Source organism: Pteropus alecto, unplaced genomic scaffold, assembly GCF_000325575.1.
Source record: "Pteropus alecto unplaced genomic scaffold, ASM32557v1 scaffold76, whole genome shotgun sequence".
Lineage (NCBI taxonomy): Eukaryota > Metazoa > Chordata > Mammalia > Chiroptera > Pteropodidae > Pteropus > Pteropus alecto.
In genome coordinates, this window is record NW_006443138.1 from 24,976,949 (window position 1) to 24,982,852 (window position 5,904).

The window sequence follows — 5,904 nt, forward strand, 5'->3', positions numbered from 1 at the left end:
CATAAATATTCTAGGCTCTTAGCTCAAAGCATTTGTGGCATAATAACAATAAAGACCATAATTCCAAGCATGTGTCACAAAACAATTTGAATAAATTTCTACCATTGTTTTGAAACTTTGGACTTGAGCTATGAAGGGCAAGAAATATTCAACAGCTGGAATAATGTGAAGTTCATTCTAGAACAAAGTGGGTGCTAGTACTTGGTAAGATGGGCTTTGCAGTAAAGATTTTGTTACATTGTAGGTACTATTCTAAAGCAGTTTATGTGTATAATCTTATTTCATTCCCACAATAGCCCTCTGAGGTAGGTACTATTTTAGCCACATTGTACAGATGGAGGGCACTGAAACACAGATTAGGTAATGTGGTTAGGAAGCACCTCAGTAGAGCTTCAAAATCTGGCAGTCTGGCTCTAAAGCCCATGGTATTGCCTTGGGCACAATACAACCCCTCGGAATACCTCAAAATCATAATTAAAAGTAAATAAATGAACTCTCAGAATACTCTCTTCTTTCTATTGTATCTCACAAGGCTCTTTAGGACATGCATTCCTACACACCATTTATCACCCCTGCCTCACCTCTATGCTCTCTCTATCTGCATTCTACACTCTGGCCAAACTAAACATGCCTTGGTCCCATCAACATCTCTTGCCTGTAGCCATATACATGGTATTTCGTCCACCAGGACTTCTCTCTCCTCACACTCTTTACCTGGACAACTCCCATTCATTTTCAGGTCTCAGCTTTGCCCTCCCTATCTTCGAGGAAAGCTCTCCTGAACACCCTGCCTGGGTTGGGTGCCCTTCTCCCTGTATGTTCCTACAATCCACTCTAATTTTCTTTATTACAGACTTTATAATACTATATGATAACTGCTTGTTTTGATGGCCTATCTCCTAACTATGGCCTCCATGTGATCATAAATTAAATATCCATCTTCAATCCCAATGTCTGACGTATGGTAGACACTTACTAAACATTTGATGGAAGGAGGATTTTTTTTTTAATGAATGAATTGAATAAATGTTGTTTATCACTTGCATCAGGACACTTGTAAGACATTCTTTAAAAAATCTACAACTTCATCAGAAATTGATGCCCTAGTGACATCTTCTCCCACAGCAACTTCAGAAGCGCCTAGACTTCTCTAGCTAAGAAAAGAGGTTCTGAAGACCAAGCACTAACGCCTCCTGAAGATTTCCTTCTCCCATTTCTATCTCTGAACCCAAATATTTGTTATCAGATGGTACCTGCGATACTTCTGAAGATAGCTAAAGACCCTTGACACTGCTCTAAGGTGAACTTTATCCTGAAGCACTTTTTAAAACAATGTTTGGGTATAATTCAGCTTTGGGGTTATAAATATGGTGTTTTTGTTATATTTTCATAAGCAATCCTTCATCATTGCTAAACTATGCAAATGAGCTTTTCGTGATTTCTAAAGAGCACTCTCTTAGTAATAGCATAAGATGTCACTCCTGATAACAAATATTGAAGCAAATTGTTTTCATCTTCTGTCCCTGGATAGAAAGTCAAAAGTCAGAGAAATGTGCTTGTGTAATGCTATCTTCATTCCTCTTTCCGAAGGAGAGAAGGTAGGAACTACACCAGACAGCATCGGAGGTACCCAGTTCCATGTTCTGTGAGCCCGTGAAGTCATAAAGTATGCTCACACACTATTACCAAACAAATGTTAGGACCTGAATTGTGTCCTCTCAAAATTAATATGTTGGAATCCCAACCCCCAGCACCTCAGAATGTAACTGTATTTGGAGATAAGGCCTTTACAGAGGTGATTAAGTTAAAATAGGGCCTATAAGGACACCAGTCTGACTGGTGTCCTTACAAAAAGAAGAAATTTGAATACAGACATGTACACACACAGAGGAATCTCCACGTGAGGACTCAGGGATAAGGCAGCCATCTACAAGACAAGGAGAGAAGCCTCAGAAGAAACCAACTCTGGCCACACCTTGATTTTGGATTTCCAGCCTCCAGAACAGTGAGAAAATAAACTTTTGCTGTTTAAACCACCCAGTCTGTGGTATTTTGTTATGGCAGTCCTAGCAAACTAGTACAATGAACGATTAACAAATGTTAGAGCAATATTAGAATTTCAATGCATGATGTGTTTATCCACCATTTTGACTAAAGATGTTTTGATTTTGCGTTTTTAACACAAACATTTTAATTGAAATAGTAGCAATATTTATTAATTCTTAGTCAATTTTCTGTGGAGATCAGCAAAACTATTTCAATTTTTTTTTCTATTTTAACTTTTGTTCAGCTGAAGTGGTCATAAATGGCAGGCAGCACACTGCATCTTTTTAAAATAAATGAATTTTATTTGCCTCCAAAATATAAGATCCCTAGCTTTATAAAAACAGTCTCTCTATGTTAAGGTCACCAGATATTTTTGGCAAATAATAAGATATCTCTTTGTATATGATTTTTTCATGAATTTATGAAGTATTTCTCATAGATTTGTTAATACAGTTCAAAGGCTTAATTTCAAGTATTTTAAGTACAGCCCAGGAATTGGTACAAGTAATGTATAGAACTCTCCATTTTGTCATCACACACACACCTACTCATCCCCAAATCTAAACAAACTACAAAACGAGTTCTTTTCATGTAACCCTCCTTCACTCTGGCAGCTCCTTCCTAGATGGGTGTTCAGGCATAAATACAGGTAATAGTGAGTGACTACCCTAGGGATGACCCTCTCTGTAATTAAACTCAATACAATATTCAAGGTTATTGGAAGAAATACAGCTCAACCAGCCCCACATAAAGTCCTATTCTCTGAAACATTCTTACCATTCCATACTTCCTGCCTCTGGACATGTTCTGCCTTTAGCTTGGAAAAAAAACCTAGCCTCCGCCCAGAAGAAGAAGACATCCTCCAAGACCAGCACCACTCTGTAGCAACGTCCCAGATCCCTTGCAATCAGAGCTAATAAAAACTACAAAACCTTATATTACTATTCTCGTTCAATGCCTAGCTTAACCACTAAACTGACTCCAGAGCAACTACTACAGTACCTAGTACATAGCGAGTAGGAAAAAAGATATCAAACAATATTCTCTAGAAAATTGTTGATGAGATGTCAACAAGCCATTCTTTAGTTATCAGCCTTCTTTCATGACCTAAATTCCATGACAGCAAGAATTTTAACTGTCTTGCTTATTTGCCAGGAAATGGCACTAGTAGGTGCTAAACAAATATTGGTTGAATAAATTAATGAGGGACCAAGATAGAGATAATCTTCATAAAGTGGGGCATCTGATATCTCATTCAAGCTGATCTCATTCTTCTCTACACAAAGAGATAAGAGAAGATTTCAGAATTACCCTACAGCAGACTTCAATAATGAAGTTGCTCTTTCCCAAGATTAAAAGTAGACATAACACATAACATACACAGCATGTTAATATCAAACTATGAGGATTGTTTAAGGAATAGACCTAATTTTTCTTTGTTTCCCTTAGACAATTTTCAATCATCTTCTTTTTCTGGGAGCAAAGCTTCCAGCTGTCTAGGTCTTTTCTCTCCTGCTTTTCTCATGCCATTAGGGTCATTCATTTTGCCACATTTAAGGATTTCAAATAGCCTGTCTGGCCACTACAGTATCCCCTGGATCAGGCTATTAGTGAGCCATAATGACCTGAGTAATGCTAAAGGCTCAGGTTCAGAGCGTAAACCCTAGCCAGGGACTGGGGTTATCCAAAGGTCACAGAGCAACTAAACCAGTGTTACTAGGTAGCTGTTTTCACTGCCCATTACAGACATGGGGTTAACCTTCCCAGGGTCCTGAAAGAAGACACACCAAGAAGGTGACCTGAAGGTCACTCTGTCTATATCTTCACTCACCTCGTTTACTTACAGAGTGTTCATAATGACTAAGATTCTAGAATCATAGATATTAATACTAGAAATGGCCGTAGAGATAGTTTAATTTAAAGTTTGCAAACTTAGTGGTCTGTAGTGGCCAGACAGGCTATTTGAAAGAAGATAGCGAGGGGCCTGGGAAGGACAGCAAAGAATAGGCTCATCTAAAGAACAGAGCAGATATCAGTTCAAGCTGGCTGTTGCCAATTGGTATTTAAGGCCCAATGATCTGATGATCTGAGGGTTTTTTGTTTGTTCGTTTGTTTCCCAAAAAAGATGACTATTCAGATTTTCATGAGCCAACTCTCAATTTTTTTTCATTGTGGTAAAATACACATATAAAATTAACCACCTTAACCATTTCTAAGTGTACAGTTCAGTTGTGTTAAGTATATTTGCGTTGTGTAACCAGTCTCCAAAAGTATTTTCATCTTGCAAAACTAAACCTCTGTACCCATTAGGCAACAGCTCACTATTCCCCATTCTCCCAGCCCTTGGTAACAACCGTTCTACTTTCTGTCTCTATGAATTTGACTACACTACCTTGTATATGAAGAATTATACAATATTCATTTTGAGACTGGTTTATTTCACTTAGCATAATGTCCTCCAGGTTCATCCATGTTGTAGCATGTGTCAGAATTTCCTTCCTTTTAAGTACTATTCCATGTATGTATATATGACAGTTTTTTATCCATTCATCTATTGATGGACACTTGGGTTGCTTCCACCTTTAGGTTAATATGAATAATGTTGCAATGAACATGGGTACACAAATATCCCCTCAAGACATGTTTTTAATTCTTTTGGGTATATACCCATAAGTAGAATTACTAGATCATATGATAATTCTATTTTTAATTTTTTGAAGACCCAGCATACTGTTTCCACAGCAACTCTACCATTTTACAATCCCACCTACAGTGCACAAGTGTTCCAATTTCTCTATATCCTCACCAACAACTTATTTTCTATTCTTTTTATAGTAGCTATCCTAATGGTTATGAAGTAATATGTCATTGTGGTTTTGATATGCATTTCTCTAGTGATTAGTGATGTTGAACATCTTTTCATATGGTCATTAGCCATTTGTATGTCTTCTTTAGAGAAATGTTTATTCAAGTCCTTTGTCCATTTTTAAATCAGATTGTTTATTGTTCTTGAGTCCATTATGATGTCCAAAATAATATATACTAATTCAAATTTTGTTTAAAAATAAAAAAACACTGTACAAACAAAACATATGCTTTCAGCAGTGTATGGCCCAGAAACCTCCATTTGGTGACTTGATGTGGGTCCAACACTCTTATCTTGCAGACGAGGAAACCAAAACCTAGTTCACAATATGCCCACAGTTGCACATGACTGTCCGGTGTCTAAGACAGAACTAGACTTGAGGTCCTCTAACTCACGGCCTTTGGGATAGTTCTTAGAACGCTCGCCAGAGACAAAACCTCTGATTTGTAAGAGGTTCCCACTTGCTAAAAATTCATAACTGGACTTGGTATCTTGTGGGGGAATGTTCTCGCAAAACCTTTAAAAAGAAAAATATATAAGGTGATGGAAATGTTCATTAAAGAGGAGGAATCTTTCCACAATGTGTGTGTATGTATGTGTGTGTGTGTGTGTGTGTCTGTGTGTATACACACATACATATATATAGAATCATCACAAAGAATATTTTAAATATATTATAATTTTATTTGTCAATTATACCTCTAATGAAGCTGAAAAATAAGAGGGCAATAACTCAAGGCAGACTCAGGCTGAAAGAAACTTTCTCTGCCCACTGCCTCCTTCTTTTTTCTCTAGAGGTAGAAACATGGGCCTGGAGATCTATTCATTATCAGTTGACAATGGAATAGAAGCCTGTCTGCAGCATTAGTCATTGCTTGGAGGTCCCTGACTCCTAGTTACACTCCTGCTCTCTACCCCACAGTGGCTTCTCTGTGATGCTGTTTCTGAAATAGAATGTGACCCTCCAGCTGTGCAGGACCGAGGGCATGTGG